The sequence below is a fragment of the Choloepus didactylus genome, chromosome 18 (genome assembly GCF_015220235.1).
Source record: "Choloepus didactylus isolate mChoDid1 chromosome 18, mChoDid1.pri, whole genome shotgun sequence".
NCBI lineage: Eukaryota > Metazoa > Chordata > Mammalia > Pilosa > Megalonychidae > Choloepus > Choloepus didactylus.
This window is the reverse complement of record NC_051324.1, coordinates 69,243,362-69,257,141: the sequence shown is the minus strand read 5'-3', so window position 1 is coordinate 69,257,141 and position 13,780 is coordinate 69,243,362. Positions and strand designations below refer to the sequence as shown.

General features: G+C 41.4%; 1 long non-coding RNA gene across 6 annotated transcripts in view; it reads left to right on the top strand.

Annotated features, from left to right (window-relative positions):
* The window catches only part of LOC119513238, a 25,246-nt gene extending 11,466 nt beyond the window's left edge, over positions 1–13,780 (top strand). For 2 of the 6 annotated variants that reach the window (XR_005212582.1, XR_005212586.1), the window contains exons 4-5: positions 5,151–5,311; positions 13,066–13,780. This is a non-coding gene — a long non-coding RNA (uncharacterized LOC119513238). Of the gene's footprint in view, positions 1–5,150; positions 5,316–5,597; positions 5,835–11,663; positions 12,175–13,065 lie in introns of those variants that run through there. The other 4 variants (XR_005212584.1, XR_005212583.1, XR_005212587.1 and 1 more) reach the window with 4 other exon arrangements.

The window sequence follows — 13,780 nt, the reverse complement described above, 5'->3', positions numbered from 1 at the left end:
ATGAAATTAAACTAAAAATTAAGAATAAAAGAGGTAAGTAGAAAATGTCTATGTGTTTAAAAACTTGGAAATTACTTCTGAGTAACTTACAGATTTAAAAAAATCACAGTCAGGATTAGAAAATAATTTGAACTGAAACTTGTTTTTTAAAAAAAAATACTACATGCCAAAATTGAGATGCCGCTAAAGCCATGTTGTGAAAGGTTATATTTTATTAAATGCATGTGTTAGAAAATAAGAAAGTATTCTCAAGAAGTTAGGAAAAGAACAGTGAATTAAGCACAAAGAAAGGAGTAAGAAATGGAAACAAACATTCAAAAGTTAAATCTTTGAAAACACTGGTAACACTGATTTTAAAAAGTACAAATAATCATGATCAAAAACAATGAAAAAGGGAACATTTCTGCAGATTTTTCAGTCATTAAAAACATAATGATAGATATTATGAACCACTCTGTGCTAGTAAATCTGAAAATTTAATGAAAGTGAGCAAATTCCTTGAAAACACAATTTACCAAATAGGCAAAGGAAGAGTTAGAAAACCTGAATAATCTTTTATCTATTTTTTTAATAAGTCTATATTTTAAAATCTTCCCATAAAGGAAACTCCAGGCCCAAACAGCTTCATAAATATTGGAGGAAGGAATACTGCCAATCTTAGACCAGCTCTTTCAGAGAATGCAAAAAGAGAATAATCCCTTACTCAGTCTATGAGGCCAGCCCAAAAGCTAACAAGGACATTACAAAGAAAGGAAAATAACAGGGAAATTATCGCTCATAAAATTAGATGCAAAACTCAAGATCCGTGAACTAAATTCAGCAATAGATAAAAGAATCACAATCAAGGTGGGCTTGTTCTAGAATTGCCAGTTTGTTAGTATAGCCCAACCCCCTATGTAGGACCTGACTCCCAGGGGTGTAAATCTCCCTGGCAATGCAGGATATGACTCCCAGGGATGAATCTGGACTGGACATCATGGGCTTGAGAACATCTTCTAGACCAAAACGGGGTGCAAAATGAAACAAAATAAAATTTCACTGGCTGAGAGATTTCAAATGGAGTCAAGAGGTCACTCTGGTGGGCATTCTTATGCACTATATAGATAATGCTTTTTAGGTTTTAATGTATTGGAATAGCTAGAAGTAAATACCTGAAACTATCAAACTCCAACCCAGTAGCCTTGACTCTTGTAGACGATTGTATAACAATGTAGCTTACAAGGGGTGACAGTGTGATAGTGAAAACCTTGTGGCTCACACTCCCTTTATCCATTGTATGGATGGATGAGTAGAAAAATGGGGATAAAAACCAGAAAGTGACCCAGAATACTGGTTACAGCAAAGCACCAGCTGGACGAGGTCTGTTAGTTTTACAGGGGCCATATACTTGGTGAAACCGGGAGTCTGCATTCTGAAACGAGTGAGTAAGCTGGCTGGAAGGCCTGCAGCCGTGCAGCGGTGTGGGGAAGCCAGAGTTTGGCATTTGGAGAATGACTGGCTCTTTTGAAAAAAAAAAAGGGAAAAACCCAGGAGCGGCTGCAGTTGTGATAGTGGGAACCACGCAGTAAAACACAGCAAGAGGGGGCTGGGCCGGCTTCTCGGTGTCTGGCCTGGAAGATAGCCCACTGCAGATACCCTTGGGGCTGGGGTAACAGAGGGGAGAGCCAGAAGCAGAAAGAAACCCTGCAGCTAGCAGCTGGCTCCCCAGAGGGCTGGATAAACTCCTGCCCGGAGCCGTGCCCACAGCCCAGAACCCCGCCAGTTGTCCCGGAGCTGGGAAGGAGGAACTGTGCAAGGAGGTGGGGGGTTGAGACACCCGTTCGGCCATCTGTGCATCAGGCTGAAAGCGCCCCTGCATGGCCCAGTGGCCTGGGGCTTCCCTTGAGGGATGGCGTGCACTGGTGATGTAGCACGGCATTCCCACAGCAGAGCTCCTGGAGGATTGTGGCTGGGCGGGGGGACCTGCTCGGAGAACCCAGGGACACTATGCCAAGTCTGGTGGTTTGTGGGACAGCGAGAGAGAGGGTCTGGGGCTGAACTGAAATGAAGTCTTAGACTCCTGCGGCGGCCTTGAATCTCTGGGAACCTGGGGGATTTGAATATTAAAGCTGTCCTTCCTCCCTGGCCACCGTACACACGCCCCACATTCAGGGCGGACGGCTCCAGCAACATACCCAAACTGAGTTCTCCAAATGAACCCCACAAGAATCATTTCCCCACACACCATGAGGACAAGGTGGAGAACTGACATGAGGGGTATAGGTGACTCACAGACGCCATCTGCTGGTTAGTTAGAGAAAGTGTATGTCACCAAACTGTGTTTCTGAAAAATTAGATAGGTATTTTTTTTTACAACTTGAAAGAACCCTATCAAGCAAAGCAAATGCCAAGAGGCCAAAAGCAACAGAAAATCTTAATGCATATGATAAAACCAGACGATATGGAGAATCCAACTCCAAACACACAAATCAAGATATTGGAAGACACACTGTACTTCGCACAATTAATCAAAGAACTACAATTGAGGAATGAAAACATGGCAAAGGATTTAAAGGACATCGAGAAGACCATGGCCCAGGATATAAGTGACATAAAGACCCTTGAAGAGCATAAAGAAGACATTGCAAGAGTAAATAAAAAAAATAGAAGATCTTATGGAAATAAAAGAAACTGTTGGCCAAATTAAAAAGACTCTGGATATTCACAATACACAACTAGAGGAAGCTGAACAATGTCTCAGTGTCCTAAAAGTCCACAGAACAGAAAATGAAAGAACAAAGGAAAGAATGGAGAAAAAAATAAAAAAAAATCGAAATGGATCTCAGGGATACGATAGATAAAACAAAACGTCCAAACTTAAAACTCCTTGGTGTCCCAGAAGAGGAAGAGAAGGGTAAAGGTCTAGAAAGAGTATTCAAAGAAATTGTTGGGGAAAACTTCCCCAACCTTCTACACAATATAAATACACAAAGCATAAATGCCCAGCTAACTCCAAATAGAATAAATCCAAATAAACCCACTCCAAGACATATTCTGATCAGACTCTCAAATACTGAAGAGAAGGAGCAAGTTCTGAAAGCAGCAAGAGAAAAGCAATTCACCACATGCAAAGGAAATAACATAAGACTAAGTTGTGACTACTCAGTGGCCACCATGGAGGTGGGAAGGCAGTGGCATGACATATTTAAAATTCTGAGAGAGAAAAATTTCCAAACAAGAATACTTTATCCAGCAAAACTCTCCTTCACATTTGAGGGAGAGCTTCAATTTTTCACAGACAAACAAATGCTGAGAGATTTTGCCAATAAAAGACCTGCCCTACTTCAGATACTAAAGGGAGCCCTACCAACAGAGAACAAAGAAAGGAGAAAGAGATATAGAGAATTTTAACAGACATATAGTACCTTACATCCCAAATCACCAGGACACTCATTTTTCTCTAGTGATCACAGATCTTTCTGCAGAAGGGACCATAAGCTGGGACATAAAACAAGCCTCAAGAAATTAAAAAAAATATTGAATATACTCAAAGCACATTCTCCAACCACAATGGAATACAAATAGAAGTCAATAATTTTTGAACTGTAACTCCACTATTTACTTCCTACATGATATAAAATACACAAACTCTAATGACAAATCAGTGGTTTTGAACTCAATGTAAAATATGTAATTTTAGACAACTATATAAAGGTGGGGGATTGGAGGAGTATAGGAACATAGTTTATGTGTCCTATTGAGGTGAAGGTGGTATCAAAGAAAAACAAGATTGTTATGGATTTAAGAGGTTAATTTTAAGCCCCACAGTAAACATGAAGTAATTATCAGAGAATATAACCATAGAGATGAAAAGTAGAGTATGGGTTAAGAGAAATAGGGGAAGGGGCAATGGGGAGTTAAGAAATGAGTGTAGGGTTGCTGTTTGAGGTGAAGGGAAATTTCTAGTAATGGGTGGTGGGAAAGAGCATTACAACATTCTAAATGTGATTAATCCCACTAATGGAAGGCTAGAGAAGGGGTGGAATGGGAAGATTTAGGCTGTATATATGTTTCCACAACTGAAAAAAAAAAAAAAAAAGACAGTCTAACTAGATGACAATTGAATGCCAAGGATGATCTTGGATGGGATTGGAGGATGGAGGACAGGTGGCTCGAAGGGACACAGTTGAGGCATAAGGAAAAGGAAATATAGAATGTAAGCTTTGTATCATTGTTGAATCTCTTGTACTTCTTAGCTACACTTAATGGGATTGCATAAAAGAATGTTCTTGTTCATGGGAAGTGTATATGTGAATTATAGTGTATGTTCAAGGATGTGTGCAGCTAGCTCTCATATGTTCAGAAGACAGAGCAACAGATGATGGATGATAGGGAGGGAGGGAAAGAAATAGTGATGTGACAGCATGATGAAGTTGGTGGATTGAGCTATCAGGGGAGGGGGGTCAGGGAATGATGGAATTCTGTGTATGGGGTTAGTATTGTTTTTGCAGCTGTTCCTATAACTTTGAATTTATTTCAAAATAAAAAAAAGTAATGGTTTAAATTTTTACTAGGAAGAAATATCAGTTTACAAGATGATATGATTGTGTGTGTAGAAAATTTCAAATAACTACAGATATCTAATTAGAATTAATGAGTTTAGTAAGGTTGTGAATATCCATTTAAAAACTATTTCTATATAATAGTGTATACTATATAAAACAACAGAATAAGAACTGTTTAAAAAGATGCCTGTCAACGGTGTTAAATTTTAAATACATGGGAATAGATCTAATGAAACTTATGCCAGACCACTATGCAAAATTATAAAGATTGTGAGAGAAATAAAGAAAACTCTAAATAAATGGAGAGTACACCATGTGTGGCAGACGGGAAAATATGCCACCTAGTTGTCCTTTCAAGAAAGAACTTTCTGCTCAGCCATACAGCACATGGTCAGCTGGCAGCCTCCAGCCTTCAGGGTCTTTCCCAACTGCAGAGAATTGCCTTGCCCAAGCTTACACTTGACCCAGAGAAGCATACAGCCAGTGACTGAGAAAGGGAGAACCTAAAGCCTAGACAGACACTCAGGTTGGCAAGGTTTTGTGGGTGGACATTGTAGTTTGACTTCTTCCTCTGCCTGACATTGCTTCCTCGCTTTCCTTTCACAGGTGTTGGTTCCTAATGAACATCTTGCAACTCAAACTCCTTCTGCTTCCAGAGAACCCAACCTGTGACAGTTAATGCCAGAGTGGTTGAGTGGTTTGAGAAAGCAGGTGATAAGGTTTGGAACTGGATCACCAGGCTGGCTATGAGAACCCCATCATCAGTGGTAGGTAGATCTCAGACAACTTTTGATGCAAGGTGGTGGTTCAATTGTTCAAACATTTACTATTGGTTAAGGAGGAGGTGTCCTGGGGGAAGGGAATGCACTAGTAGAGGCAATGTATCAGACATTCGAGACTTTGGGAGGAAATAATAGATACAAGGACAGCAAGATTGGATGGCTATTGATAAGCAACTTTGATGCTCTACAGGAAGATAATGAACAGCTGAGGGTAACTGAAAGTCAGGCAGACCTCTTTGGTTGCATACAATGAAGCACTTCTCCCCTACAGGTTAAACACCCAACAAAAGTAGGTCTCTTATGCCCTGGATGGGTTAAGGCCCTGGATGAGTCAAGATGAGACCCAACGTATAGAATAAGGACATCTGGACAATGGCTCTGAGGATTTTGACTCCCCAGGCTCCTGTGAATCTTCTGAGCTTGCAGAAATGGTCCATCATCCCTCAGTCCCTAGTAAGAGCTAGCACTCCCCTGTGATGGAAGACAAAGGAGGAGCCTCTCCAAGCATGTAGGTGTCTCTGCAGGCCTGGCCTAGGCCTATAATTAGGTTAAGTCACAGTATATCCCAGCCAGGGACATGCTAGGCCTGGGGAGGAAATGGACTATTTCCCCAAAGATATTGCAAGACCTAGCCAGTATGCATTGACAGGAGCCAAGGACTGGATTCTGAGGGTGCTTGATCAAGGGAGCCAGAGCATAAAATTGGGTAAGAAAGAGTCTTACTGGCTTGCGAGTGCTCTCCTGATATAGAGAATTTAAGATCGTGGCTAGGACTCCAGGGGCAAACGTGCTCTTAGAAGCACAGAGAAATTGATGGCCCGTGCTGAACAAAGTTGAAATGTCAGAATTGCTATGATAGAATGTGGAGTAAAGAATTACAAGTTTTAGGGTAGTGGGCACACTGAACAGCCAGAAGACCCACCAGATGATTGGCTCAGAAGACACACCATTTACCAAGACATAAGGAATGTGCTGCTGGCTCCCTGATAGCAATAGAGATGAAAGGATCCTGAAGCAATACAGGCCAGATGTTGGTGCTTAAGGGGGCCTGGTAATTAGAGCAGGGTCAGAGAGGCAGCTAAAGGAGCCTAACCCCCAGAGAATTATGGAGATCGTTATTGAACCACTTGTCTTCAGGAACAAAACAGGTGAGTAGGCGACAAGGGTACCATGCAGCTTATACCAGTGGAAGAAATCAATGAGGTTGACTGGGAAACAGAGGAGGGCCATCACAATAAAAGTTATGTTCTTTTGCCCTGTTTCTGGGCCTAATCCATTGACTAAAGAGGTGGCCAGGTCCTTGGGAAGAATCTCACAACTCCACGGCAAGTATACATGGTAGTGACTCTCCAGCCCTTCCCAAAAGGACTTATGACCATTTACTCGACTGTGCACTAGGGAAAGAAGAGTACCCAGACATTTAGAGAATTGTTGGTCACAGGGTCTGAGTTGACATTGAAACCCAGAGACCTGAAGCATCATCATAGGCCCCATGTTGGAGTGGGGGATACAGAGGACAGGTAATAAATGGAATCCTGGACAAGGTCCAGCTTACAGCAGGGCCTCTGGGTCTACATACCCACTCAGTGGTCATTTCCCTGCCCCTGAATGTATTCATTAGGATTGACTTACTTGGCAGTTGGTGCGACCCTCACATTTAGTCTTGGTTTGTGGGGTAAGAACTAGCATAATAGAGAACACCAGGCAGAAGCCTCTGTAACAACCACCCCACCCCCACCAAGTTTGTAAATGAAAAATAATATCATCCTCCAAAGGGGATAGCAGAAATTTGTGTCACCCTTAAGGATCTAAAGGATGTGACTGTGATGGTCCCCACTCTGGCCTCCGCAGGATCCTTGAGGATAAATATAGACTAACATGAATTCAACCAACCCTAACTAACCCGCCCTATTTGCAGCTACTGCACTAGAGAAGCCCTGTTTTCCAAAGCAGATTAATGCAAACTCTGGTATATGGTATATAACTATTACCTGAGTAAAAGGGGCCACTCTTTTGCCAAATGTGGTCTTCCATCCCAGGCAATAAAGAAGATCAGAAACAGTTCACATTGATGTGAAATGGATAAAAATATACATTTACTGTTTTGCCATAGGGCTAGTTTACCATCCCACCCTCTGTCATATTATAGTCCCAGGAAATCGTGGCCGTCTTGACATTCTGCAGATCACATTGATCCATCGCATTGATGACATTAAGTTGATGAGTCTGGATGAGCAAGGCTAAAGTTAATAGACACATGCACTTCAGAGGGTTGGAGATAAACCGTGAGAAGATTTAGGGGCCTATCACGTCCATACAATTTTTAAGGGTTCAGTGGTCAGGGGTGTGCCAGGACAGACCTAGTGATAAGTTTTTGCATTGTTTGGAGGTGTCAGCGGTGGGAAAAGATGCCATATGGAATTGTTAGTAGTCCTGGTCCCCAAAGGGGCACACTTTTGCCAGAAGACACAGCAGGAGATCTCCTGAATTATAAACAATGGCTGCTGCCCGGACACTGTTTGGGTGCCTTGTGTCCAGCACAAGGGCCAGCAGGAAAAGAAGAGTCACCATTTTGGCAGGGGAATTGACTATGCTCATTGGGAACAGGTCAGGGTGCTGCTACAAAATGGGTGCAAGAAGGAATATATGTAGAACCTAGGTGACCTTCTAGGGCCCCCCTTGGCTTTCCTTTGCCCAGTTCTGACTGTAAATGGACACTTGCAGCCACTCCAGCTCAAGAAGGGCATGGCGACCAGGGATTCAGGCTCCTCGGGATGAGAGTCTGAGTCACTCCACCTGTTAAGCCACTGAGGCCAGCAGGGTCAATGGCTGAAGGTGAGGGGAATACAGAATTATGGAAGGATGTCCATTGCAGCCCTGAGCCCCAAAAAGCAAAGGAAGCTCTAGTCCATCCTACTAGCCTCCCTCTTGTAAGTTTCCCTCAGGAAGAGAAGCCCACTGGAATCAGGGAGCTGCCCCCCAAATGCATATAGAGAAGTGCATCCAAGCAGCACAAGGGATGAACTGTGGTGGGCATGGAAATCCCAGATACAGCCAGATCGTCTTTCCAGAAAGGGCCTGCTGCCCACCTGTGGTAGAGTGGGCAGCACAAAGCCTCCTGCTGCCAGCCCCTCCGTGCTCTGCCTCAACCGCAGAAAGCTGCTCTCCCTGAGGTCACTCTCTTCCCGCCCGTCCCGGGGCAACCTATGTTCCATGACTCACAGGGACATTTCAGCCCCACGCAGGACACTCTAACGATAATTGCTGCAAAGCTCACCCACCAGGGTGGCCAAAGCTTTGTCAAGCCTGAGTCTCAGTTTGACTTCTTCCTCTGCCCAATACTGCCTCTCTGCCCTTTCCTCTCACTTGCATTGATTCCTAATGTACTCTTGCACCCCAAACTCCATCTCAGTATCTGTCTCTGGACACCTCAACCTGCAATACCACATTCACAGTTTGAAATATTCAAAAGTGTAAAGAAGTTTGCTTCACCTTTAATTTATCTATCCATAGATTAACTATAACTCCATCAAAACCTCCAAGTATTTTTTTATTGAAATATATTCACATACCATACAATCATCTGAAGTACAAAACAGTTGTTCACAGTATCATCATCTAGTTGTACATTCATCACCACAATTTTTGAACACTTTCATTACTCCAAAAAATTAAAATTAAAATTAAGGTAAAAAGAACACCCAAATCATCCCATACCCTTCCTCCCCCATAATATTCATTTACTTTTTGTCCTCATTTCTCTACTCATTTGTCCATAAAACCTCCAAGTATTGATCTTTGTGAAATATGATGAACTGATTCTAAAATTTATTAGGAAATGCAAAAGGCCAAAAACTGTCCAAGACACTCTTGAAGAAAAACTAGGGGAGGATTTGCTCTACCAGATGTCAAAACTTATAAAGCCACAGAAATTAATACAATGTAGTTTTGGTAAAAATATATAAAAAGAGAATAGAGACCCAGAAACAAGTACTACTTGGACACCTGATTTATGTCAAAAGTAGCTCTGCAGAGCAGTGAAGGAAGGACAGTCTTTTCTATGATATGTGCTGGGACAATTGGATATCCATATAAAAAAAATGAAACCTGACCCCCACCCTACACCATAAACAAAAATTAATTCCAGGTGGATTATAGATTTAAATATCAAAGCAAAACAATACAGTTTCTAGAACAGCACAGACCAATAGAAAGTGGAAATATTCTTTGATCGGGGCTATTGAATACAGGCACCCAAGGAACTGAATTTTTTAGTTTTTATTTAATTTTAATTAATTTAAATTTAAATAACCACAAGTGGTTAGTGGCTACCCTATTGGACAGTACAAAATTAGAAATAATAAAAAAGAATATCTTAATGGCCTCAAGGTAGGAAACACTTCTTAAACAGAATATAAAAAGCACTAACCAAAAGGAAAAACTAATAAATTTGACTGTTAAAATTGAGAATTCCTCTATATCAAAAGATATCATTAAGAAAGTGCAAAAGGCAAGTCACAAATGGAAGAAGATATTTGCAACATACATAACAGAGAAAGAGTTTATACCCAGAATATATAAAGAATTTCTACAGATCAATAAGAAAATAAACAACCCAGTAGGAAACTGGGTAAGAGACTTGAACAGGCAGTTCACCAGAAAGGACATCCTAATGACCAATAAGTGTGATTAAAAGTGTTCAACCTCTCTAAATTACCAGGAAAATACAAATTAAGATCATAATGAGGTGATATCACATGCCCAGCAGATTGGCTAAAATTTAAAAGGCTGTTGATACAGAGGGTGGTGAGAATACGCAGGAAAGGAATCTCTCAAATGCAGCCGAGTGGGAGTTTAAATTGGTATAACCACTTTGAAAAACTGTTTGGCAGTCCCTACTAACATTGAACATACTCTCTAACCAAGCAATTTTACTTTGGGATCCACCCAACAGAAATGCCTGCACTTGGGCATCAATAAGATAGTACCAAAATGTTCACAGTAGCATAATTTATAATAGCCAAAAGTTGGGAGGAAGTCACACATCAGCAATAGAACAAATAAACTCATGTATGCATATGATGTAATACTATGCAGCAATGAAAAAGAATGAACTACGGTTACATCCAACAATATAAATAGAATCTCACAAACTTTGCTGAACAATATGCCACTTACAAAAGAGCCCATGCTGTTGAAATCCATTCATTTACAGTTCGCAAAGTAAGCAAAATTAAACTATAGTGTTTGAAGATACAAGCTTAGCAAGGAGATGATTGCTATAAAATTCAGGGTTGTGGTCACCTCCAAAGAGAAGGCAAGGGTAAGGTTTTTGAATTGCTCACAATGGCTTATTTCTTGACCTGACATGTTGTAACATGGTTCCCCGCTGCGTGATAAAACAATAAGCTGCATCTCTCTGTTTCATACACTTTTCTGTAGTTGTGTGATATGTCACAATAAAAAAAGTTAAAAGAGACAGAAAAGAAGGGTGTTAAATATTTGGCCAAATGTGTGCAAACCCTGTATAGTATATATTTGGGTTTGGGGGCTTTTCTTAAACATAAAACCTTCAATTTTTTTTTAAGCTTCAGTAATACACTGTATGAAGGGTCCTAACTCTTATCTTCTGGTTCCTGGCCAGACTGTTTGGTATTGGGGGAAATAGTCTAGAAGATAAGTGCAGATTGCAGCAAGGGACACATATGAGTAGACACCAATGTGCAGTTTGGCCTGGACAGAAGCAATACCTTTGCAACAAGCTCCCCACCAGCCATGGATGTTTTCCTGCCAGCTTCAGTGATGGCAGGATGGGGAGAGGCAGTCTCTTACCCTGGTTTTATGGTCCTGTCATCACCCCTCTTCCCAGAAGCCTAGGAGAGATGAAGTAATGGCAGTACTTTCTCCCAACTCATTGAACAGCACTTTAAAAGTCTCTCTGTTGTTATCTTTCCTAATGAAGGCAGAAGCATTTCTTTCTGGAAGGAAATAAGTAGAATTATAAAGAATTTCTGATGTCCCCAAACCTATCCAGTTGCTGTTTCATGCTTTTCACTTTTCCCCTTTATGTAACACCTTTCTTTCTCTCACTCAGATGTTTCCAGTGTTGTGTGTGTGCATGTGTATGCATACATGCATGAGAGTGCGTGCTGTGTGCATGCACGTGTTGTGCATGTCCATGTATGCACATCTGCACACATGGGGGTGCATGTATGTGCATGCATGCATGAGCATGCATGTCTGCGTATATGTTTGTGCATGCACGTGTGTGTGTGCGTGTGCATGCACAGGCCCCTGTCTGGGTCTGAGTTGGCCTCTGGTTCTCTGACTTTTGCAGTCTCTCCCATGGTGAGAACCAGCTTGCTGAGTCTGCACTTTTCTAGGCAGCCCTCAGACTGTGACGGAGCCCAGGTTCCTGGGGCCCTGACTCAGCAGAGCAGGAAGGAAATAAAGGCCAAAGAACCGCCAAAGAGGAAGCAGCCAACTTGAAGGCAGAACCCACACCTCTAAGGACAGAACAGCACATGTTGCATCGAAGTCCCATAGTCTGTGATTAGGAGCACAAATTCTGGAGCAAGGCTCCAGCTCCACTATGTATGATGACATGTATGATCCTGCATGAGCTCGTTTACCCCTCTGTGCTTTAGTTTCCACATCTGTAAAATGGGAGCAATAAAATAGCCTCCCACACTGGCCATTGTGAGGATTGCAGCCTCAATCCACAGAAGGCTTCTCAAACCGTAGCTCAGATAGAGACCTATGCAATGATACTAGCTTTTATTACTTCAGATGTTTTGCTTTTAAAATAAGGAATTAAAAAATTCTCATTTTTTTTCTTCCTGCCTTCCACCTCTGTGTTCCAGTTAATAACCAATATCAAATCGATAAACCCACACAAGAAGTCAGGATCACACTGCTAGCCCATTTTGGGCATTTGCAATTGAACCAAGAATTCTTCTACAGGAAAAGAGACTGTTCTATTTCAGGATAATGTATCTGAGGAAGTTTTCATCCTAGATCCTACTGCAGCTGGAAACTGCATTTAGTGCTCACAAGCCCCAGCCCCCATATTTATGAGTAGCTGAAGGTCTGGAATGGAACTTACCATTCAGCGGAACCAACGAGGAATGCACAGGTAGATTCTCACCTGGTGAACTTGGTCTTTACAAGTATTAGGACAGACAGGGAATGTACCAGGCTTGGAGATGGGTTGCCTAGGCCTTGGTCATCTGTGGGACCTTGGGTTAATTACTTAATTTCCCTGGACCTTCTTGTCCATCAAATTGGGGTGTTGGAATAAATGATCTTTAAATCTCCTTCAACTCAATTGGAGCTGTTACTTAAGGATTCCACTCTTCTGATTTCACCAAAAGAGCAGCAGGGAACAGAAGTGATATAGATTTTGGCTAAGATCCAGCTGGAAAAAAAAATAGACTAAGTTCCTTCTTAAAAAAAAAAGTATTTTAATTATTAGTCAAATTTTACTTTAAGGGAAGAATATAGCCCTTAGGCATTTTCTATTCTATTTATTTTAACTTTAATTTTTGTCTCCAGCAGGTAATACTTTAGTAGAAATACTCACTAAGGGTTCACACACTTTCCACCTACATACCAGTCACATGTAGAAGAGTCCACGCTGAAAGCTGATCTGCCATTTTCATATAAAGTTACTGCAAAGAAAGAGAGCTCCCAGTTCAAATGGCTTAAGTAATTCTTTTGTCCCATTTCTGTTGCTATAGGGTTAATACAGATGAAGAGAATGACAAAGCACAGGACTTTTTTTTTTTTATGGATTCCACGGTCACAACCAACTACTTGGCAACCTGCCCCTCACATGTTGCAAAACAAAATGTGTTGCCTTCAGTGTGTTTTTAGCAGGCCAGTTTGTTTTATCACAATGCTTGGGTCTAGACGTGTAGATATCAGAACATTCCAACTGCGTTTTTGCCACTTTGGTTAATATCTTGGCTTCCTAGAAGCTGTATGTCAGTTTCCAGCTCTTCCCTGTTTTTTGTCCCCCCCCAGATGCAAAGGAGATTGCTCTGCCCTGTGGGAGTCTTGCTTTTCCCAACAAGCGTGAAAAAAAGTGCAATAGCTGTCCCAGGATTGTTGCTTTTGACAGCATGTCCCAGGGGATTAATATTCCAGGTGGCGGTTGGCCAAAATAAGTAGGGAAGAAAAACTGCCAAGCAACACTACTTATGCAAGTACTGTTGTCGCTAGAAAGCAGAAAGAGTTTTCACATTAAAATGAACTAGAAATTCACTGGCTGGTGCTGAGGGAAAACTAGTTTTTGGGTGTGTATGTGCAGGGAACAGGATAAACATTTGCATATTGTTAAAATAATAATTTGAAAATAGCTTTGTTTATTTAAATATTGTTTTCCTTCATGCTTTGGAAATCATAAGTTGTTAATAATACTTAATCTTTGTCAAACCTGTAAAAAATAACATA